The following is a 25227-nucleotide window of genomic DNA, read 5'->3' as shown; positions in this document are numbered from 1 at the left end:
TCATAAAAACGAAGAAATCAGCCACCATGAGGCTGCAGAAATGAATGGAAACAGACACATAACATGTATCTGCGGGACATATGGCCTGAGTGAAAAAGTTCCGTTACGATCTGACACATGACATTACTATGCCTGCCGTCTGTCCACACACACACTGTACTCCTCATCTATAATTAGATAAATTAAAATAATGAAATAAAGAGCTGAGCAATTGTAAGCATATCTAGCTGTATAGAGAGTTTTATTAGAATAATTATTATGGAACCTGCTACGTGGTCCGAATAGCGAATGGCAAGGTATTCAAGTCTGAATTTAGTTGGTTGTTCTAAATTCATAAGTGCCGTAAGCGAGCGGGATCCACTACGTCGCAGAGGGGTCATTGCTGGGCGAGGAAACGCAAGTCATTGGGATACAAGTGATGCCATAGCATCAGGAAAGTTTCGAAGACTGACCGACGGATACGAGATGTGTTCTAAGCAAATATACTGCATAATTTGCAGGAGCGGACACCACTTCTTTCCGAAAAGGTACAAAATACGATAAAAGGACAGAGGAAAAGTGGAGCATCATAGAGTTACGAATTGTAATACACCACTGGCCATTAAAATTGCTACACCAAGAAGATGACGTGCTACAGACGCGAAATTTAACCGACAGGAAGAAGATGCTGTGATATGCAAATGATTAACTTTTGAGACCATTCACACAAGGTTGGCACCAGTGGCTATACCTACAATGTGCTGACATGATCAAAGTTTCCAACCGATTTCTCGAACACAAACAGCAGTTGACCGGCGTTGTCTGGTGAAACGTTGTTGTGATGCCTCGTGTAAGGAGGAGAAATGCGTGCCATCACGTTTCCGACTTTGATAAAGGTCGGATTGTAGGCTACCACGATTGCGGTTTATCGTATCGCGACATTGCTGCTCGCGTTGGTCGAGATCCAATGACTGGTAAAAGAATATGCAATCGGTGGGTTCAGGAGGGTAATACGGAACGCCGTGCTGGATCCCAACGGCCTCGTATCACTAGCAGTCGAGATGACAGGCATCTTAACCGCATGGCTGTAACGGATCGTGCAGCCACGTCTCGATCCCTGAGTCAACAGATGGGGACGTTTGCAAGACCACAACCATCTGCACGAAGAGTTTCATGACGTTTGCAGCAGCATGGCCTATTAGCTTGGAAACCATGGCCGCGGTTACCCTTGACGCTGCATCACAGACAGGTGTACCAGCGATGGTGTACCCAATGACGAACCTGGGTGCACGAATGGCAAAACGTCATTTATTCGGATGAATGCAGGTTCTGTTTACAGCATCATGATGGTCGCATCCGTGTTTGGCGACATCGCGGTGAACGCACATTGGAAGCGTGTATTCGGCATTGCCATACTGGCGTATCACCTGGCGTGATGGTATGGGGTGCCATTGGTTACACGTCTCGGTCACCTCTTGTTCGCATTGACGGCACTTTGAACAGTGGACGTTACATTTAAGATGTGTTACGTCCCGTGGCTCTACCCTTCATTCGATCCCAGCGATACCCTACATTTCAGTAGGATAATGCACGCTCGCATGTTGCAAGTTCGGTTCGGGCCTTCCTGAATACAGAAAATGTACGACTGCTGCCCTGGCCAGCACATTCTCCAGATATCTCACCAACTGAAAACGTCTGGTCAATGGTGGCCGAGCAACTGGCTCGTCACAATACGCCAGTCACTACTTTTGATGAACTGTGGTATCGTGTTGAAGTAGCATGGACGGCTGTAGCTGTACACGCCATCCAAGCTCTGTTTGACTCAATGCCCAGGCGTATCAAGGCCGTTATTACGGCCAGAGGTGGTTGTTCTGGGTACTGATTTCTCAGGATCTATGCACCCAAATTGCATGAAAATGTAATCACATGTCAGTTGTGTGTGTGTGTGTATGGTTTGAGGTTTCTAGTATTTGTCTAGTATCTATATTTGTCCAATGAATACCCGTTTATCATCTGCATTTCTTCTTGGTGTAGCAATTTTAATGGCCAGTAGTGTAGTTAGGTAAAACTTAGGCAGATATCATTCTGCAAGGGTATATCTTGGAGCTATCGACGTTAGTTTTCTAATATCAAAAATATTAACATTTCTTGAAGGTGATGGCGTGGCACCATGGTCTCCCCGGTCGATCAGCAGTGCAGAGGACACACCATTGTTCAGGAAAACGTGGTTGGAGCCGGAAGCGATAGGACGTTTTGCGAGAGGCGACTCCACAATTACGGCCAAATACGCTTTGTTCAAAAATGGATCAAATGGCTTTGAGCACTATAGGACTTAACTTCTGAGATGATCAGTCCCCTAGAACTTAGAAATACTTAAACCTAACTAACCTAAGGACATCACACACATCCGTGCCCGAGGCAGGATTCGAACCTCCGACCGTAGTGGTCGCGCGCATCCAAACTTTAGCGCCTAGAACCGCTCGGCCACTCCGGCCAGCAAATACGCTTTTGTCTTTACGCGTATTACAAAGTAACGTATTTGCACATCTAGTCGCGTAGGAAGTGAATGTGCTTAGTGATTATAAGTATTTTGATCTGTCATACATTCGCACACTTAGACGACGTTAGACAATGCGCAAAGCTTATTTCAGTCGCGACAACATTACTACAATTCACGTAGGGAAGTCGGGAGTCTCTGCCATGTTTACTGCCTCGGTGTTGTGACTGTATAGTCGCTGATGACCATTTGGTTGCGACAGGGAGAGGAATCTCTTACCTTGCGTTTGTTGAGAAGGGGTGACCATTTCCTAAATTATCCTGGCAGTGTGGTAGCAACACCCGCATAGCAGGTATAGGATTCAAAGCATACTAGAACTGTGGCAGGTTATTATGATGCATTCTGCCGGCCGCGGTGGCCGTGCGGTTCTAGGCGCTCCAGTCCGGAGGCGCGCTGTTGCTACGGTCGCAGGTTCGAATCCTGCCTCGGGCATGGGTGTATGTGATGTCCTTAGGTTAGTTAGGTTTAAGTAGTACTAAGTTCTAGGGGACTGATGACCACAGCAGTTGAGTCCCATAGTGCTCAGAGCCATTTGAACCATTTGATGCATTCTGGTGCAAGGAACTTTCTCTTGCATATCGGTAGTGTGGAGCGAGAGTCAAACGTTACGTTCGCGGTAGCACTATGAATTCAGATCCACACATTTGTAGCTTTGTGCAACTGCTGTAACATGTACCAGAACAAAATTGGAGGGCACTGGGCCTCCACTATATATTAAGATATTACCAGATTTGTCTGCGATTGATTTACAGATGTAACAACTTCTCCATAATGTTATTTTCGTAGCATAATCGTTCTCAGAATTCATATGTTGGAGCGCAACATGCAGGTAACAGTCCTGCAGGCAAGATCAGGTAAGTTTTACACGTGGGGAAAGAGCGGTTGAACTTCGAAGATGAAGAACCGAGAGGGAAGGTCATTAGATACACGCACTACTGGTTGACTGCCGCATCTCTATACATGTAGTTTACATGTGGTACGTTGTTGGTTAGGGTTTGGACCACCGCCATTTTTTTAAAGGTAACTGGCCAAATACGCGTAAAACACGAGAGGGAAGAACAAACAGGACAGAACTTTTCGTTTGCAAAAGATTCCGGGTTAGTCCCCTATTCGGATCTCCGGGAGGGTACTGACGAGAGGGAGGTAAACTTGAGAGAAAAATTGATTGATCAACGAAAGAGTGGGAATGTCTGAATCATGAACGAGGATGGGAAGCTAGAAAATCTGGAAAGGATAATTCAAAGGCTCAGTCCTGCTATAGCGGGAATCAATGAAATGCAAAGGAAAGAACTTAAGGATTTCTGGTCAGACAAATATAGGGCAATATCGACACTAGCAGAAAATCGTATAACGGGAATAGGATTCGTCATGAACAGGAAGGTAGATCAAAGAGTGAATTGAGAATTACTTTGAACAATTTGATTGTAAGATTGTTCCCATCAGAATCGATAGTAATTAATGTCGACAACAATAATTCAGTTATACATGCCGACGTCACAAGCAGAAGATGAACAGATAGTGTATGTGAGGGCATTGAATGGGCAACTCAGTAAGTAAAGGAATGTGGGTGATTGGAGTGCTGTGAGAGGGGTAGGAATTAGGACAATGGATCGGGAGAATTTTAGCTCGTTGTTGGGAATGTGAGAGCGAGGCGTAGCGCCATGTATCGCATCTGCGTTAAGTCAGACGGTAGCGAGCAGGCAGATACCGACAATGAGTCAAGGCTGCTGCATGACAGATATGCGCTCTGATCCTGCAACAGCTGCAAGTAGTTGCGACTGTGGCCGATATGTGTCAGCATCTTACGTATTACGAAATCAGACTTCGTTAAAACAACATATTTTGGAAACAAAACTGTATCTTTAGTGAATATTACGCCTTCTGTTAAATATCATTAATTTCATAGGTTTAATTATTAGTGCGAATGATGGTGTGAATGCGAAGTATTTAATAAATGATTATCGTTATGTCTATTAACTGAGTGTACGTTAGCGTGAGAACTGCAGCTGTACAGAGTAGAGATGGGCAAACTGAAACACATAACTGTTTCGAAACAAATGAAATAGTACAATGTAATGTTTCGATACGCTGTTTCGAAACAGTGAAACAGTTTGTGTTTTGTAATCTAATAAACCTACACATTTTATCATCTTGAATGTCTACTGTATAAGTATGTCCATATAAACACAAATGACGTGCGAGAGCGCTAATATGTCGCAGAAAGTATGAAACTATCACTTAGACGTCTTGGCAGTTCGTATTTCCTGCAGCAAATGCGTTGCTTTCGTGTCGTGTGACTTTCATATTTTTCAATTGGTTGAGGACAGCCATAGCTGAAGACAGAAGAACCACCACGAACGGAATTGGAGGTGGGAGCAAACTGCAGAAACAACAGATATGCTACTGGTACTCCCACATTCCGTTAGTATGGATAACATACCCATCCTGCTAATTTCCATGCACACAAAGGGAATCATTGTGGATAATAGGCACAGTGACTGTAGATTCACAAATAACGCCAAATAATTCGAATAAATAACAAAATATACCCTTTAATATAAATTCACCATACTTCCCAGCCCTTCCCGTTCACCATTACACTATCAGTGATATGTCAAACAGATTGCTTGCAATTATACCTACATAAAATTTATGTATATGTCTAATAACTGTCACTCTACGCCTTTTTTTATTCAAAATGTTGGAGGCTTACTTGCGTTTCTTAATATGATTACTGTACATGAACAGAGAAGCGTATGTTATAAAAAAGTGTAATTTAACTGAATGATTTTCACATCTTTATTATTTTGAATGTGAATAGTATGCGTTGTTTTATTGTTTGGTTAGTGTTTATAAAGCAGATGTTACGCCATTTCGGAATAAGACAGTCAGCTAGAAACGAAGCTTTATTTTCGGATATCTTAAGCTTCATCCTATTCCTTGTCAAAAAGATTTCGACACTCTTGAAAGTGTTTCACAAAGTGGTATGTTGTGTTTCAGTACCTGTGCCGAGCCCGAATCTCGTGCGACACAGAGCGGAATGACACATCACTGTTTCGATACAATTAGTCCGTTCCAAGCACAGGTAGACTGAAACAGCCTTATTTTGAAACAACGATACAGTTTCTGTTTCTGGCTCGAGGTCGAATCTGGTCCGGTTATCCGAGACAGAACCGGAATGAAACACCACTGTTTCGAAACAGGGAACCACAGCCGTTCCGAAACACTGACACAGTTCCACGTATCGATACACTGTATCGAAACATAGAAACAGTGGCCAAGTCTAGTACAGAGAGAATGAATCATATTCAGCAGAAATCTGTAAAGTGTGATTAGCCAGTTTATGAGACTAGGAAAATAAGAAACATTTTACAATAATTCAGTTCTTTAAAAAGCGGATATTTTGATATTGCTGGACTTGAAAATTTTTTTTCGTGTAATAAATTGTTCGTAAAAGCTGTTAGGCTGTGATTGGTCAAATATATAAGACGCGGATTTGTGCAGTTGAATGCTAATATCGCATTGGCTATCATTTGTATCAGCCAATTATCGGACAGTACGTTCGCGCGTATTTTGTGGACTAAGAGATTTGCTTTTGAAAGTCGTAAGGACAGTTCGGAGCTCAGCCATCATCATGTACGGAAGGTTGTATAAGGAGCTCTGAGTAGACGTAATAATTTTACAGAATAATGACGAACCCTCAACCTTGGAGTGTCACAAGATAAACGCGAATGTGTGAGAAAGACGAGCACTCGAATTTCCGGATTATATACGTAAACTGTGACTTTTGACTTACCTGAAATCCACATGGCGTATTGTGGAACCGGAACCGAGAGCTCAACGTTCAAAGAGCTCGGTTTGGATAATATCAGATAGAGAATTCTGTCACAGACAATCTGTTTTGGTAACTGGTTTGTTTAAATACCATAAGCTAGAAATTGTGAGTAACTGTGATTACAGGTGAGTGCCGAAATTGTAACTTAAGATTAACAGGAAATTGCCGGCGTTTTTGTGTCAAGCAAGACACAATATACTGAAGTTTTCTGTCGCAAACTTTATATCCTTTAACAGCTCAGCTGGTCTGATACTAAAAAACATTTGTTGCAACCGTTGGACTCGTATAATGTTACAGGTTACACTACAGCTTTTCGAGCAGGGAAACATTATTCGTTTTTTTTTTAACCGGATAGGCGTGCATTCGAGCTGCAGAAGAAGATCACCGCAAGTTGAGTTTGCTGTAGGACGAACAACATAAGCCGCGCCGTTGCAAGAGCAAAAAGTTGTACAATAAATCAGCTACTAATGCAAAATACACTGCTCAAGAGTTGTAAGAGGAGGAGATACACTTAGAAAAGGTTTGGAGACACGAGATTATATCATGATGAGACAGAGTTCAGAAATCAAATACTGGATTGTAAGGAGTACCCAGAGGAAGATATAAAATGAGACCACAAGTTAGTAACGACGAAAAGTAGGTCGAATAGAATCTCCAGGAAGAACCAACATGGAAAGAAATGCGATACTGAAGTCCTAAGGAAGGACGAAGTGCCTTTGAAGTAATCTGAGGCTGTGGTACTGCGATAATGAATACCACAGGCGGCAGATAAATTGAAGAGGAATGTGCATCTCTAAAAAGAGCAATCATGAAAGTTGGGCAGACAAATGTACATACAAGAAAGATAACTGCGAATAAATCATGGATAAGAGAAGAAATGCTTGAACTGATCGACCGTTGAAGAAAGTACAAATATGCTCAGGAAAAGAAAGCAATATGGCAGTATAAGTCACATACAAATGAAATAAATAGGAAGTGCAGCGAAGCTAGCCCGAAATGTTAACGTAAGAAATGAATTCCTTGTTTGAGTCCGCGATCTAGATTGCTTATAAAAATGTCTTTATTATTACAGCGTTTCAGCTACTGCCATCGTAAGATATTTGCAACTAAGTTGAAAAGATTTACAGAGATGTAAATTTTAACGTACAGGTGGCACTGGTGTTGATGAGGTGGCCACCAAATTTTACTTTATATATACAGGGTGACTCAGATGTCCCTATCACTGTGTTTCATTCAACCTGCAGTGCATTAAAAAACCAGGTACAAGTTTTCATAGTCTCTTGTTCACTGTGCATAAACTGTTAGTCTTATAGAAAAAATTAACAGAACCTTATTGTAGGAAGTTTAATTTAGTAAAATTGTGTGCCGGGATGTGTTTTTGCTGGAAGCCACGGTATTCGCATTAATCGAGTAAAACATACGTAAAGGTCACTTTTATAGGTTTTCTTGAATAATTCGAAAATTACGACCTCTAGCGGAAACGTATACCAGTACAAAATTTAACTATATTACACCTCCTACGCCGGCCGGAGTGGCCGTGCGGTTCTGGGCGCTACAGTCTGGAACCGAGCGACTGCTACGGTCGCAGGTTCGAATCTTGCCTCCGGCATGGATGTGTGTGATGTCCTTAGGTTAGTTAGGTTAATTAGTTCTAAGTTCTAGGCGACTGATGACCTCAGAAGCTAAATCGCATAGTGCTCAGAGCCATTTGAACCATTTGAACACTTCCTACAAAAGGTTCTGTTCATTTCTTCTGTAAGACTAATACACTACTGGCTATTAAAATTACTACACCACGAAGATGACGTGCTACAGACGTGAAATTTAACCGACAGGAAGAAGATGCTGTGATATGCAAATGATAAGCTTTTCAGAGCATTCACACAAGGTTGGCGCCGGTGACGACACCTACAACGTGCTGACATGAGGAAAGTTTCCAACCGATTTCTCATGCACGAACAGCAGTTCACCGTCGTTGCCTGGTAAAACGTTGTTGTGATGCCTCGTGTAAGGAGGAGAAATGCGTACCATCACGTTTCCGACTTTGATAAAGTCGGATTGTAGCCTATCGCGATTGCGGTTTCTCGTATCGCGACATTGCTGCTCGCGTTGGTCGAGATCCAATGACTGGTAGCAGAATATGGAATCGGTGCGTTCAGGAGGGTAATACGGAACGCCGTGCTGGATCCCAACGGCCTCGTATCACTAGCAGTCGAGACGACAGGCATCTTATCCGCATGGCTGTAACGGATCGTGCAGCCACGTCTCGATCCCTGAGTCAACAGATGGGGACGTTTGCAAGACAACAACCATCTGCACGAACAGTTCGACGACGTTTGCAGCAGCATGGACTATCAGCTCGGAGACCATGGCTGCGGTTACCCTTCACGCTGCATCACAGACAGGAGCGCCAGCGATGGTGTACTCAACGACGAACCTGGGTGCACGAATGGCAAAACGTCATTTTTTCGGATGAATCCAGGTTCTGTTTACAGTATCATCATGGTCGCATTCGTGTTTGGCGACATCGCGGTGAACGCACATTAGAAGCGTGAATTCGTCATCGCCATACTGGCGTGTCACCCGGCCTGATGGTATGAGGTGCCATTGGTTACACGTCTCGGTCACCTCTTGTTAGTATTGACGGCACTTTGAACAGTGGACGCTACATTTCAGATGTGTTACGACCCGTGGCTCTACCCTTCATTCGATCCCTGCGAAACCCTACATTTCAGCAGGATAATGCACGACTGCATGTTGCAGGTCCTGTACGGGCCTTTCAGGATACAGAAAATGTTCGTCTGCTGCCCTGGCCAGCACATTCTCCAGATCTCCCACCAATTGAGAACGCCTGGTCACTGGTGGTCTAGCAACTGGCTCGTCACAATACGCCAGTCACTACTCTTGATGAACTGTGGTATCGCGTTGAAGCTGCATGGGCAGCTGTACCTGTACACGCCATCCAAGCTCTGTTCGAGTCAATGCGCAGGCGTATCAAGGTGCTTATTACGGCCAGAGGTGGTTGTTCTGGGTACTGATTTCTCAGGATCTATGTACCCAAATTGCGTGGAAATGTAATCACATGTCAGTTCTAGTATAATATATTCGTCCAATGAATACTTTTTTATCATCTGCATTTCTTCTTGGTTGTGCAATTTTAATTGCCAGTAGTGTATTTGCACTATGAAAAGCTTGTGCGTGGTATTTCATAGCGTCGCCAGTTGTCTGAATCACCCTCTGTAAGCACATATGACAAACGTCGTGGGATGCACCCTAATATCGCGTCGATCTCCTCTTGCCCGGCGTACCGCAGCAGCTCGACGTGTCATGACGTCCATGAATGGTTGAAAATGGTCTCCAAGTTGGCGAACGTCCAGATGACCCAGTCCATTCCATGCAAACGCAGCCGAAACCGTTATGGTGCCACCAGCAGCCAGTGTCCATGGTTTCATAATGTCTGCATCACATTCGCACCCTACCATCAGCTACTACGAACTGAAATCGGGACTCATCTGACCAGGCCACGGTTTTCCAGTCGTCTGGGGTCCAACCGACATGGTCACTAGCCTAGAAGAGGCGCTGCACGTAATGTCGCGCTGTTAGCAAAGGCATTCGAGTCGGTCTTCCGCTGCCATAGTCCATTAACGCCAAATTTCGCCGCACTGTTTTGACGGATTCGTTCATCGTACGTCCAGATTGATTTCTGTGGTCATTTGACGCAGAGTTGCTTGTCTGTTAGCGGTAAAAACTTCACACAAACCCCGCTGCTCTCTTTCGTTAACTGAAGGCCGGGAGCCTCTGCATTGTCCATGGTGAGAGGTAATTGTAGAATGAAGGCTTTCACGACCGGGTGACATGGCTGTTGATATACTTTCCGGGATGGGAGGTCGTGGTCCAAGAACTTTTATGCTCCTTACGTTTCGTCCAGAACTGCGCTGGACTTCCTCAGAGGCGCTGCTCCGCTGAGTCTTGCCGACTGACTGGTCGGGTGTCTGAGAGCGACTTATATATTGTGAGAAAGGGGGCGTGGTTCAGGTGACACGTGATGAGCAGTGATAATCCATAGTAAAGATAAGGTTGACTATCGATTACCACCTTGTCAAAGATAAAAACTGTTAGCAATTTTGTAGAGCCACTGCGCCTCTGAGGAAGTCCAGAGCAGTTCTGGACGAAACGTAAGGAGCAGAAAAGTTCTTGGACCACGACATCACATCCCGGAAAGTATATCAACAGCCGTGAGAGGTAATGCCTGAAATTTCATATTCTCGGCACGCTCTTGACACTGTGGATCTCGGAATATTGAATTCCCTAACGATTTCCGTATTGGAATGTCCTGTGAATCTAGCTCCAACAACCATTTCGCGTTCAAAGGATGCTAATTCTCCCCGTGCGGTCATAATGACGTAAGATGAAGCACCTGAGTGCAAATGACGGCTTCGCCAACGCACTGTCCTTTCACACCGCGATACTTTGAATAATACTCCTGACAGTACAGTTCATACCGCGCTGACCTTGAATAAGCTACTAGAGAGTGCAATACGCTTTCAGAGATAAAGATAAAGACTGTGACTCACCTAATGCTGCGTCTTACGACGTACTAGACAATGAGGGTTCCTTTCTCTGTCAGACTCCCGCTTACGGAGCGCGTGTTGACATTGGCTCACGCACTATCTGCTGCCGGCGGTTTCCAGTTTGTGCGGACAGCCGCTTTGACCCGGACTTGTGGCACACATGCGAATGCCGACACCGAGTCGCGTGTGTGGCGCGTGTCAGATAACCCGACCGCCGGGGTCGCCCAGCACTTTGTAGGATGTTTACGTGACGGCCTGACTGGTGTTTCCGACGGGTCACCACTTTCAGGCAGGGGTCACATCGGCGTGGCGCTGCGCAGTGCTGGCTGCTGTGTTTGTCTGAAGCCGCCGGAGACCGAACGTGCTTTCGAACGACAACGATGAGCGTGCCGAGTTTCCACGTGCTGCTAAACGCTCAGAACGATGCGACTTGTGAGTACCGTACGCGTGCCTTAAGAGCGTAAAGAGAGCAATGAGAGAAGCATTCAACGAATTCGAACATAAAACATTGGCAAACAATCTAAACAAGAACCCTAAAAAGTTTTGGTCATATGTAAAATCGGTAAGCGGATCTAAATCCCCTATTCAGTCACTCGTTGACCACGATGGCACCGAAACAGAGGACGACCGAAGAAAGGCAGAAATACTGAATTCAGTGTTCCGAAACTGTTTCACTGCGGAAAATCGTAACACGGTCCCTGACTTCAGCCGTCGCACGGACGCCAAAATGGAAAATATTGAAATAAACGATATCGGAATTGAAAAACAACTGCTATCACTTAGTAGCGGAAAAGCATCCGGACCAGACGAGATACCCTTAAGATTCTACAGTGATTATGCTAAAGAACTTGCCCCCTTTCTATCAGCAATTTATCGTAGATCGCTGGAAGAACGTAAAGTACCTAGCGACTGGAAGAAAGCGCAGGTCGTTCCCATTTTCAAGAAGGGTCATAAATCAGATGCGAATAATTATAGGCCTATTTCGCTTACGTCAATCTGTTGTAGAATAATGGAACATGTTTTGTGTTCTCGTATTATGACGTTCTTAGATAATACAAATCTCCTTCATCATAACCAACATGGATTCCGCAAACAGAGATCATGTGAAACTCAGCTCGCCCTATTTGCCCAAGAAATTCACAGTGCCGTAGACACTGGCGAGCAGATTGATGCCGTATTCCTGGACTTCAGGAAGGCATTTGATACGGTTCCGCACTTACGTTTAGTGAAAAAAATACGAGCTTACGGAATATCGGACCAGGTTTGTGATTGGATTCAGGATTTCCTAGAAGAAAGAACACAACATGTCATTCTTAACGGTTCAAAATCTGCAGATGTAGAGGTAATTTCGGGAGTACCGCAGGGAAGCGTGATAGGACCTTTATTGTTTACAATATACATAAATGACTTAGTTGACAACATCGGTAGCTCCGTGAGGCTATTTGCAGATGACACGGTTGTCTACAAGAAAGTAGCAACATCAGAAGACTCGTACGTACTCCAGGAGGACCTGCAGAGGATTAATGCATGGTGCGACAGCTGGCAGCTTTCCCTAAACGTAGATAAATGTAATATAATGCGCATACATAGGGGCAGAAATCCATTCCAGTACGATTATGCCATAGGTGGTAAATCATTGGAAGCGGTAACGACCGTAAAATACTTAGGAGTTACTATCCGGAGCGATCTGAAGTGGAATGATCACATAAAACAAATAGTGGCAAAAGCAGGCGCCAGGTTGAGATTCATAGGAAGAATTCTAAGAAAATGTGACTCATCGACGAAAGAAGTAGCTTACAAAACGCTTGTTCGTCCGATTCTTGAGTATTGCTCATCAGTATGGGACCCTTACCAGGTTGGATTAATAGAAGAGATAGACATGATCCAGCGAAAAGCAGCGCGATTCGTCATGGGGACATTTAGTCAGCGCGAGAGCGTTACGGAGATGCTGAACAAGCTCCAGTGGCGGACACTTCAAGAAAGGCGTTACGCAACACGGAGAGGTTTATTATCGAAATTACGAGAGAGCACATTCCGGGAAGAGATGGGCAACATATTACTACCGCCCACATATATCTCGCGTAATGATCACAACGAAAAGATCCGAGAAATTAGAGCAAATACGGAGACTTACAAGCAGTCGTTCTTCCCACGCACAATTCGTGAATGGAACAGGGAAGGGGGGATCAGATAGTGGTACAATAAGTACCCTCCGCCACACACCGTAAGGTGGCTCGCGGAGTATAGATGTAGATGTAGATGTAGATGTACAAAGAACGGTCAGCTGTAACTGGACGGTCTTAAAATTCCTACGCACATTTCCTCCCTTGCCCACGTACTTGTCATGTTGTTCTGGCTGTAGTATACATAAACAAAAATTTCAATATTTTTCAAAGTATATATACGAAGACAGTAACTTGTTCTCGAAAGAACAGTTACTGTTGACGACCGTGCAGCTTTTCCCTGGAATAAATGATGACTAACTGACAACCTCAGCTGCCGACAGATGTTATTGTTATACCTCAATGTGGACAGCTGAAAATGTGTGCCCCGACCGGGACTCGAACCCGGGATCTCCTGCTTTCGTAGCAGACGCTCTGTCCATCTGAGCCACCGAGGACAGAGATCAACAGCGCGACTGCAGGGACTTATCCCTTGCGCGCTTCCCGTGAGACCCACATTCCCAACTGCCCACAATTCTACATATGTATTGTACCTTATAGACATTTGCCCATCCACTCATTACTCGCGCACGCTTTGGCGATTTCCGTAAGAGTTTGGGAAACCTGTGCGCATTCGCGCAGACGAAGTTCAATGGCTGGGTAGCCTTTAACTATATATACGAAGACAGTAACTTGTTCTCGAAAGAACAGTTGCTGTTGATGACCGTGCAGTTTTTCCCTGGAATAAATGATGACTAACTGACAACCTCAGCCTGTCGGCAGCTGAGGTTGTCAGTTAGTCATCATTTATTCATCAAAGTGGTATAAGGCAAAAAGGAAAGAATAATGTCCAGTGGATTAGGACATTAACTTGCAAAAGTTCCATTACAAATAGTGCGACACAAATTTGCAATACCGGTAGTTCTCCACATAGGACTACAATTATTTCGTCGTTCTCACTGTTCAGTAAAACCCTAACGTCATTCTTACTTGATCACTGCTCCTATTCAGTAGCAGAATCTTACGACATGTGAAATACAGAACTTGAAATACGAAAATAAAAAATACTTTACCGCAAGTAGTGCATGTTGTCTTATAGATAAAGCCAACCAAACAAACTGACTCCTCAAGCCGCGCGGGATTAGCCGAGCGGCCTAGGGCGCTGCAGTCATGGACTGTTCGGATGGTCCCGGCGGAGGTTCGAGTCCTCCCTCTGGCATGTGTGTGTGTGTGTTCGTCCTTAGGATAATTTAGGTTAAGTAGTGTGTAAGCTTAGGGACTGATGACCTTAGCAGTTAAGTCCCATAAGGTTTCACACACATTTGAACATTTTCACTCCTCAAAAAGAACACGTATATTTACATAACGTTGAATATTGTAGGATATGGATTTGTTAAACTATTAAGAAAGTATCAGAACCTATCAGAAAACACGGAAGTTAGTTAAGAAAAGTTTGGACCTAGTGGGACGCGTACCAGCTAAACAATATTTGTTACGTTACTAACGTACATCCATCCTCGTAACGCTACACCGACCATTGACGATTTACGATCACAGTTTGCACTTTACCATCTACTGGAACCATTACTCGTAGTTATGTTATTAACTGACATCTAATTATTATAAGTTGTACTAATACCAATGCGTTTTTGATGTAAGGACATGCTTTCATATTACGAATGTTACAGTAATTCTTTATCCACCAATGTGACGTTTCCTGTCATTTTATTACAACATATGGTACATGTCAGGGTGATAAAATTCTGTAAAACGGCGTCCTGCATCAGCCAGAATATCTCTCCAAACAGTTTACAGCCGGCCGGTGTGGCCGTGCGGTTCTAGGCGCTTCAGTTTGGAACCGCGTGACCGCTACGGTCGCAGGTTCGAATCCTGCCTCGGGCATGGATGTGTGTGATGTCCTTAGGTAAGTTAGGTTTAAGAGTTCTAAGTTCTAGGGGACTGATGACCACAGATGTTAAGTCCCATAGTGCTCAGAGCCATTTGAACCAAATAGGAAAAGTAGGAAATGAACTAGTACTAAAAAGCATTGTGAAACACGTTTAAGGTCATTACGAGAAGAAGGGACAGGTTAATGGGATAAACACGACAGCAGTCAAGAGAATGGTTAACATGGCGCTAGAAGGAGTAGTAGTGGGGGAAAGTAGTACGGAAACACAAAGGCTAGAATACGCAAACCAGAGTATAGGGAAAGTTGACTGATTTTGTTACGTAGGAATGAAAATATTGGTGCAATATAGGAAAATGCGTCCTGCATAAAGTGTCATCACTTCTGTCTCTATGCTGTTCATTTTTGGAACGGAACCTACGACCGACGGAAGTGATGAAACTTTCTGCAGGATGTGACCATCATTTTGCAGGACAATGCTCAAGCACGTACAGTGAAGCTGTTACTGATTTGTTTGACTGATGGAGCTGCCAAGTGCTATACCACCTACTGCACTCCCCTGATGTAAGCCCTCGTGAGTTCAACTCGACTTCTAAACTGAAGGAAACACTTCACGGCATTCGCTTCAGAACTGCTACAAATTCGTCGGGCTATAGGCCGCGTCGCCCGAACTGTCAACACAACTGCCACTGCTAAGAGTGTCCTACGATTTGCACATCGCTGGCAACGGGTTATACACAATGCTGGTGACTACTTTGAAGGTCAGTAAAACTTTGAAAGACGTACCTATTTTGTACGAGCTGTAAATAAATAGTTGCCACTATCATTGTCTCGTATGAATGCCAAAGGTGACAGAAATCTTCACTTTCAGAACTAACTTTTATTGTGTGCACGCTTTTTTGGGTGTAGACTAAGCGGTACTATCTATACACAAACGAGTCGTGGTATATTAAATTCTTACTTACGACCGTGCGCAATTGAGATATAGCAGTGGATGGCAAGTATCGTGTTCCAAACAAGTGTGAACAGCTGAAGAGCATCCAGACATTAACCACTCACTGCTGATACCAGTGGCACTCACGTCCTGTGCCAGCAAGTCTGTGTCCTCTTGAGACGAGTCGTTCTGTGTGAAACTACAGAAACATTACGCACATGTCAGCTAATACGGTGGTTACGTACTCGACTAAACCGGTTTCTCTTCTTTACAGAGCTCTCGTGGCGATATACTGCGATATGTCCACACGCGACAGTAAGAATTCAAGGCTACCTTACGATAATATTTCACTCCGTAATTTTCTTTACACGCGGTAAAACTTCCTTGCTCGCAGAGCTGTGGGGAGAAAGCAACCGAGTTGACGACCTTAGCCGCATAATTTTCCGGTTTGAAGTGTCTGAGAAAGGTCGTCATCTTGAAGAACTCAGATTTTTCGTGTTTTCCTTTACCAACAGAGTTACAACTATGGAAATAGTTGCAGATACGCTCATGGTAATTCAGAACATTGTTTTTTCGATCCGTGCCGATTTATTGAAAGAATGTAGAGTCTCATATTTGGAAAACTAGGATATGTACGCAACAAAATAGTATCTTTAGAATGGGAAATGATTACTGAGGGTGCACTGTACCACCGATATTTGATCCATTCTTGTGCTCGTTATGTGTAGGTGATCTGCCATACTACATTCAGAAAGCTGAGATAGTTCAATTTGTTTCAATAAAAGTGTTATAATCAAGATTAATGCAAAAACTTCGACATTTGAAAACATAAATAAAATTTTCTTGAAATTTGTTAACTAGTTCTCTACAAATCGATTGTCACGTGGACAAAAAGCAATTCATGCGATCCTGTGCTGCACAGGGTCTCTGACTACACAATTACAAATGATACTTCAGAAAATAATCCATAATTGAAACAAAATATTCTAAATTACTCGGCATTTACAATGGGAAGAGCCTGAACTGCGTCACATGTTACATGGCACTTTCAACGTATAAGCTATGGAAATTTCGAATTAAGGAATGGAATTTTCACTCTGCTGCGGAGTGTGCGCTGATATGAAACTTCCTGGCAGATTAAAACTGTGTCCCGGCCCGAGACTCGAACTCGGGACTTTTGCCTTTCACGGGCAACTGCTCTATCAATTGAGGTACCCAAGTACGACTGACGACCCGTCGCATATTTTAAATGTGGTAGACGAGGAACAGGCGGAAGTAAAGCTGTGAGGCCGGGTCGTGAGTAGTGCTTGGGTAGCTCATTCGTTAAGGGCTGGCTGCCCTCTTTAATAAAAAAAACTGAGTGAAATAAACGACGAATTTGAACGGTAGTCTTGTGACGTCCGCTCCGACCAAATGCAAAAAGAACGATAACGAACAAAATGATCAACTTAAAGAAAAGTTGGTAGAGCACTTGCCCGTGAAAGGCAGAGGTCCCGAGTTCGAGTCTCGTTCCCGCACATGATTTTAATCTGCCAGGAAGCTTCATTTCGCATTACGGCTAGTCACAAAATTTGGAGACGAAAATGTCCTGTATTTGACTTACTTTTCCAGTACTTTTCCCATTTCCACTCACAGATGTCATAAGACCCTCCCATGGGACTCCGCAATATCGAAGACGCCTCCGTTATGTGGTGGGAAGGTTTGTGTGCTTCAGGAAGGATTGTTGGTGGCCCGCGATAGCACAGCTATCAGCAGGACAGCTGAAGTAAATCAGGCTGATGGTCTGTTTCGAATTGTTTTGAACTTATCACTGAGTAGTCTGACGCAAAAAACAGAAGAAGTATAATAACAACAAAATCTAATCAGATAGGTGCATACGCAGATGATACTGCAATTGTGGCAAGGGATGTAAAGACCCTCGAAGAAATACACGAAATAATGGAAGCAGATGGAGTCGACACTGGACTCACTATAAATGAAAATAAAACAAAGTGTATGATAATGTTCACTTCTAAGGCGAGAAGAACACCATGTGGCGAAAGGCCTCTAACAAAGGAAGAGCGGACATATGAAACGAATTAAGTGCTATTTTTCACAACACGCGTTTTAAGTGCCTTCCTTTGTGTTTACCCAGCTGCATGTCCCTAGACTTGATCTAGGCGCCAAACCACACGTAAAATCTTTCAAACCTGAGTTAGCGGAAGACGCGATCTTTATGCAAAGAAAGGCTTCCGTCCGGAGTTCCAAAACTGACAAGATACTACAGCTCTACTAGTTAAAAACCTTATGCTGCATTTCTTTGCTTGACTTATCACAGATAAAACGTAGTCTCTCAGTATTAGTGGCACTCGGAACAAAAAATTTCTTCCTGTTATTCTGCCGAAAAACATCGTTGAGACATTGGCAAAGAAGAAAACAGCGCCCGGCAGCTGCTATTAATGCTATTTATCTACTCAAATATCACCGTTACCAGATGTTGCTATCCTTAGCAAAATCGAAGAAGGATAACAGGATCTACTGAGTTGAAAGAACACTAATGAGTACAGAATGTGGTCTGAGCGTTAATCGAAGAAATACGAAAGTAATGAGAAGTAACAGAAATGAAAACACTGAGAAATTTAACATTAGGATTGGTGATCATGAAGTTAAGGGATTCTGCTACCTATGCAGCAAAATGATCTATGATGGACGAAGCAAGGAGGACATAAAAAGCTGACTAGCACTGACAAAAGGGGCATTCCCGGCCAAGAGAAGTCTACTAGTATCAAACGCAGGCCTTAATTTCTGAGAATATTGGTTCGAAACACAGTACTGTATGGTAGTGAAACATAGACTATGGGAAAACCGGAAAAGAAGAGGATAGAAGCATTTGAGATACGGTCCTACAGAAGAAAGTTGAAAATTAGATGGACAGATAAGGTAGGAATGAGGAGTCTAACAATACCACCACTTGCAAAGTAGGTTAGAAATCAGATTAATAATGTTGCTCACGCAGCATATGTTCGCTTTATCGGGCAACAACAAAGTTAATGACTGTGGATGGTATCGTCAGAATGGAAGTAATGAAGTCACTGCAAGAAAGTCATTAATTTTGGCACTTATCTTGAATGGATTCCCAAGTAGATTTCGTCGAAGTTGTTATGGCTCATATTGTTGATTCTAGGGTGATCCCACTTTGACTGCTAGAAGGTCCAGATATGTATTTTAGCATTATTTGAAGACCTAACAAATGTGTTTTTCAGGAAATTCTTAATGATTAAACAATCCCAGATCAGAGCAATGGTATGGTAGAAATAATTTTTGACTTAGTGTTCAGGATCCACATTTTTATTAAACTTCTTGTAAATTCACATATACTTCTTCTTAATTGTCACATTATCAGGAAAACTGTTTTGCATCAGTCTTCATATATTTAATTTCCACTTTAACCAAACACAAGACTTGACTGTTCTTTTACAAAGCGAAATAACAACTTAACTTCTGCAAAGTGAAACAAAGACTGCTCTGTGCGCATTCGCGCCTAAACGGTTGCAAGTAAGTCAAAGATTATAACGGTCTCACAGAAATGAATACACACAAGAACCATATCACTGTAATATATCGATACATCGGAGTAGCTATACATCAATAAAACCAAATGTGAATATTGTCACAAAAATATGTCTGTTACTTCGCAGAAAAGTAGTACGGTATTACTGGTATCGATAATTGGTGTTGGAGTGCCGTAATGGTCACGTAAATAAAGAACCATTACAGGAGGTTCTCCGGATAATCGGCGAGCAAAGGAGTTGTCTACAACAGATAAGCAAAGGATGGGAAAGTGCACATTGTGACCAGGTGTAGCCGGAAACTACTGGGACTAGAAATGCTATGCGACAAAACTGTTTAGGAGTTACTGGCTCGACAGAAAAACGCGTTAATACACAGACCACCAAGCCCTGATTTTCCAAAGAACAGATATACGAGTAATACAGTAATGCTTTGGGCCCTGGTTATTCAAGAATTCGATCTGAATATCGCTTATTGACGCGGTAAACATAACAAATTTGCCGACTAGTTAAGCCGAAATACTTCGCGGGAGGTCGGTGATGAACAGACAAAACAATATGGAAGGGAGTTAGCCCCAATTAGCCGCAGCACAAGACAACAGCCACAAATCCAGAGAGTAAAGGACTTTCCGCTATACTACGTTAGCAGAGATTCTGCGCTGACGAGAAATACTGCTCTATTGTGCAAAGGAGTGAGCTGAGGATATGTTTCCGTTGCCATGTGAAAGAACGAAGGTGGAAAATTTGGCTCCATGACGCCATTTTGGTGGTTTTAACCGAACGTTATCATCAGCACGTTGGCCACTACGGAGCGACGAAGTTGTTTGCGAAATCGCCAAGGAATGGGAACTCACCGTACTCAGACAGAAGGTTGCGGAGATAGCAACTGCGATACGTGGCAGCGTGTAAAACGTCCGAACGCGATTGTACGAGGTCAAATGTATGCCATCACACTGTTTGTCTCCTGGTTAGGATTTATTGAAAACCCAACAGAAAAAAATTCTCCTTCCCTCCCTCTCTCTCTCTCTCTCTCTCTTTCTCTCTCTGCCCCAGTCCTCAACACACACGCGCACACACACACAAACCATACACCACTGACGCCAAATTCAATTCAAACTCTCACGCCTCACTCAGCCAAACACGCTACCAACCAAATAAATGAACACCACACAGCCACAACAACTCATAATGGCAGCGAAAACTCTGGCTATGTTTTGAGAAATTGAAAAAGTGCAGTGCCAAGCCACCATAGGTTACGAAATAAGCCTATTTACGTCGCCAACAACACAGGAGAACGCACCAAAATTTCAAAACTGTAAGTTACACACAAAAAACGTGATACAAACTCATTTCCGTTCGTAAGTACATAACAAGCATAAAAATAAATTACGTTCTGCTGTTTGCAGACGACAAGTTGTATATTGTGTAGCAGAATAGCTACCAAAATAAATGGACAATAGCACCATGTAAGGTATGTTAACTATTGCATAAATCTACCTTTCGCCAATTAAGCTATGACTGGAACTTTGACGTGATGTTATAAAGAACACAAATGTTAATATGTAACAACAATTTTACAGTTAAAAATAAAAATTAAACCCACTGAAGATAGCACAAAAGTGCTGAAACATGTATGGGTGAAACAAAACACAAAATAAACGTGTTTGCATAAGGCGGGATTTCTCATACCATCTTCGTAGCAAGCACGGACTTACCAAGAAGAACTGCATCACAAGGTGATAATTTTTGATCTGTTTGATAAACTGAAAGTACTGTAGAAAACGAAAGGAACCGTGTGAAGCGAGTGGTGATCAGCGACACTGATGAACTACTACATATGAATGTGAGATCTCTGATTATGACTACAAAAGGCATTACTAATTACCACCAATGACAACACCGAGAAGAGGAATAGTTCAAGAAGCCTTTGAGCTAAGGAGAAACTAAGAAGAGTGGTCAGAAGTGAAGGGGCAGTCTATGAGACAGTGCAAAACCAAGAGAACATGTAGGCTCTTCCATCCATCGCCTACTCAATCTGGTGACTCCGATTTTGACCCTTACTCCCATCCTAGTGTTCACCATCACTTTATGACTCATTCTTTTCTTGTTCCATGTTAAGTGGACGAATATTTATGGTCCATGCTTGGTAATGAAGCATTCGACTGAGGACCACAATTTCCTTGTCTAACATCTACCTCCAGACATTGTAATAATAACATAATTTCGGGTGTGCAACCCACGACGACTAGTCAACATGGAGACTGTTGTAGGACCTCGCCGTAAAACGACGGGACACCGATAAGAGCTACTGACTCATGCTGTAAGCGCCTGCAGTCGACACCACCTCGCGACGACTACGGAGAGTGGTGAGATGATCCATTCCCCCCTCCCCCATCCTTCCCCTTAATAACATACGTAGGTCCACACATAGTCCAACTGGCCATGAGATTTGTAATTTGTGTAAAAGGTACAGTAATAAAAGCAAACATATCGTGTTTTGATTCTCTAATTAAAGTATTCCATTAACATATCAATCCCTTAATCTAAGAACTTTTTACTGTTTGATTTGATTGTATTATCGTAGTAGTTACTAAGTTACTGGCTACCAGGGTAGGGCGAGCTCATTAGTAATCTGCATGTCATTTCAGTCCAGAGGTAAGAGTTCACTAGAATGTAGTAAAATTTATCAAATCTCAGGAGATATGCTAGTTAGGATATATGGATAGGATGACACACAACGACATATGTAAGAGGCTAGACAAATAAGACTATAGGACCAATGTGTTGGTTGACCATAACAAGCGGTAGATCTGAGGATGGAAGAGAAATGCCGAACCAGAGATGTACGGAGGCAGGTTGCTGAGGTATCAACGGCTCTAGTGCCAGAGAAGAGGAAGGAGAAAAGAAGAGTGACAGAGCATCACATTTTGAGCAATTCGTTTTTGAGAAAGACAGAGTTTTTTGTACAGGAGTAATTAGGATACGTATGTTGTTTATTCAATAACCTTTTGCGGAGAGCTGTTAAAACCGCTGGATGCACTGACAACAGATTCAAAGTACATTTTCAGCCTTCTGAATTTTGTTAGCAACAATCGCAGTTCGAAATCACCACAGGCGACCATAAAGATAAAACAGGATGGAGAAATGACCTACACCATCTATCACTCAGCTTTAGTGTGGAACAGAAAAGAGCGTGTTATTTAGAGTGAATTGTTCTGATATAAAAGCTTTGAACTGCTAAATGTTATATTATGATGTGTGTGTGTGTTTGTGTATTTGTGTGTTTGTGTACGTGTGTGTGAGGGGTAGTGGGAGGGGGTGAAGAAAGAGGAGGAGGTAGGTAGGGAGGAAGAGGAGCGGAGGGAGAATATATATACAGGGTGAGTCACCTAACGTTACCGCTGGATATATTTCGTAAACCACATCACATACTGACAAATCGATTCCACAGACCGAACGTGAGGAGAGGGGCTAGTGTAATTGGTTAATACAAACAATAAAAAAATGCACAGAAGTATGTTTTTTAACACAAACCTACGTTTTTTTAAATGGGACCTCGTTAGTTTTGTTAGCACATCTGAACATATAAACAAATACGTAATCAGTGCCGTTTGTTGCATTGTAAAATGTTAATTACATCCGGAGATATTGTGACCTAAAGTTGACGCTTGAGTACCACTCCTCTGCTTTTCGATCGTGTGTATCAGAGAGCACCGAATTACGTAGGGATCCAAAGGGAACGGTGATGGACCTTAGGCACAGAAGAAACTGGAACAGCAGATTACGTCCACATGCTAACACCTTTTTATTGGTCTTTTTCACTGACGCACATGTACATTACCATGAGGGGTGAGGTACACGTACACACGTGGTTTCCGTTTTCAATTACGGAGTGGAATAGAGCGTGTCCCGACATGTCAGGCCAATAGATGTTCAATGTGGTGGCCATCATTTGCTGAACACAATTGCAATCTCTGGCGTAATGAATGTCGTACACGCCGCAGTACATCTGGTGTAATGTCGCCGCAGGCTGCCACAATACGTTGTTTCATATCCTCTGGGGTTGTAGGCACATCACGGAACACATTCTCCTTTAACGTACCCCACAGAAAGAAGTCCAGAGGTGTAAGATCAGGAGAACGGGCTGGCCAATTTATGCATCTTCCACGTCTTACGAAACGCCCGTCGAACGTGTACCTCACCTCTCATGGTAATGTACATGTGCGTCAGTGAGAAAGGCCAGATCGTTTTTTTTTTTTTAGAAATTTGTGGTAAGTTCTTATGAGACCAAACGGCTGAGGTCACTACACACTGCTTGATCCAACTTAAACTCACTTACTCTAAAGACAACACAAACACCCATACCCGCAGGAGGACTCGAACCTCCGTCGGAGGCGGGGGTGGGGGGGGGGGCGAACCGTGCCACGGCACCTTAAACCTCGCGGCTACCACGCGCGGTCGGCAGATCATCGATGTAACCAGTACCTCTTGTGTCTTGTATTACTGCTTGCATTTAAGCTTTACGGCGATCGTAGGCAATAAAAACACTCTTAAATGAGATTTCAGACATATATATAAACATGTGAAAGATGACGTCACCAAATGGATTGTGGGAAGTAAAGAGCATTGGTTGAAAGGAAAATTACAAAAAATTGTGGAACGGAGATATGGAGAAGAGCATTACGGATATTGGAAGAGACGTTTATGTAAGGACCATATTACAGGTACCAATTAATAAAGAGAAGAAAGGAAGTTTAGCTGTCTCCCACATATGCTGCTTTCAGATCTTTAGAAGCTAATGTCAAAGTCGGAAGATATATCGTATTGCAAAAATGAGAAAATTTTCTAGTTCTAAATAATTTAGTCAGGGCAATAAAAAGATTGAAAATTTAAGGAAACACGTAAAACAAAACAATGGTACGGTATATAGAAGAAATGCCACATGATTTGTAGTCCCACTATTCTAAATGATACCAGCGTGTTATCAACATATACGGTAATTAGTTGCCACATAAAATGCCCCAATATCACCTCCAAGGAAGGGGAGGCTTAGGAGTACCGTATCGTCGATGGACTGAATATTTAGTATGGTCACAAAACGGCGGCGTATCCGATGCTCCTCACGGTTGACTAGGATGGTAAACAAACGCGATGGAATTGTTAAGTGTCCCAATAACGAAAGAAGGGCGGCTGTGAATATCCCTGAAGGAGAACTGTGCTGAGTGATCCACGGATTCAGGCAGCAAGAGGGCAGAGAAAGCTTCGACCGTACCTTAATGCGCGGTGGTTGTGGTGGCCCCTCCTGCCGGAGTGCGGACGGTTTCGTGGTCGCCTGGAGCCTCCCACTGCTGCCTGGTCTCTCGCCTCGCAGATATTCCTCCCCTCCGCCTTCCCCCTACCCCTCCAGACCGCAAAGTTGGCGTCCCTGGGTCGCCAAGGCGCCCTTGAGCTCCTCGGCAAGGCGCTCTTGAGCTCCGGCAGCCGACTTCTCTATTATCTCCAAGATAAAAGAGTTGAGGCCACCGCAGTTAGTTGCAGCGTTATGTCAAACAGCGAGCTTTGACTCCCGATAGTGAAACGTCTGCCGGAGACGACTGTCAGTTGAAATGCTTGACTAACTGCAAACCTAGAATTTTTCTTACTTCCACTTGGGTATGTCTGCAGTACTGCCATAAACCTAAAAATGCAGCGTTCTTCTGAACGTCAGTGTGTGGACATTTGTGCTTAGCTATCCC

General features: G+C 43.4%; 1 protein-coding gene and 1 non-coding gene across 5 annotated transcripts in view; both read right to left on the bottom strand.

Annotated features, from left to right (window-relative positions):
- Nucleotides 1-24863, bottom strand: part of LOC124615611 (vesicular glutamate transporter 1-like) — a 141371-nt gene extending 116508 nt beyond the window's left edge. The window contains exon 1 of one of the 4 annotated variants that reach the window (XM_047143609.1): nt 24765-24863. The gene's annotated coding sequence lies outside the window, so the exon portion shown is untranslated. Of the gene's footprint in view, nt 1-10945; nt 11064-24764 lie in introns of those variants that run through there. The other 3 variants (XM_047143607.1, XM_047143608.1, XM_047143610.1) reach the window with 3 other exon arrangements.
- Nucleotides 13489-13562, bottom strand: Trnas-cga. The gene has a single exon. It is a non-coding gene; the product is annotated as a tRNA-Ser (tRNA).
- Nucleotides 24864-25227: the final 364 nt, after the last annotated feature.

Source organism: Schistocerca americana, chromosome 5 (assembly GCF_021461395.2).
Source record: "Schistocerca americana isolate TAMUIC-IGC-003095 chromosome 5, iqSchAmer2.1, whole genome shotgun sequence".
Classification (NCBI taxonomy): Eukaryota; Metazoa; Arthropoda; class Insecta; order Orthoptera; family Acrididae; genus Schistocerca; species Schistocerca americana.
This window is presented reverse-complemented; position numbering and strand designations above follow the sequence as displayed.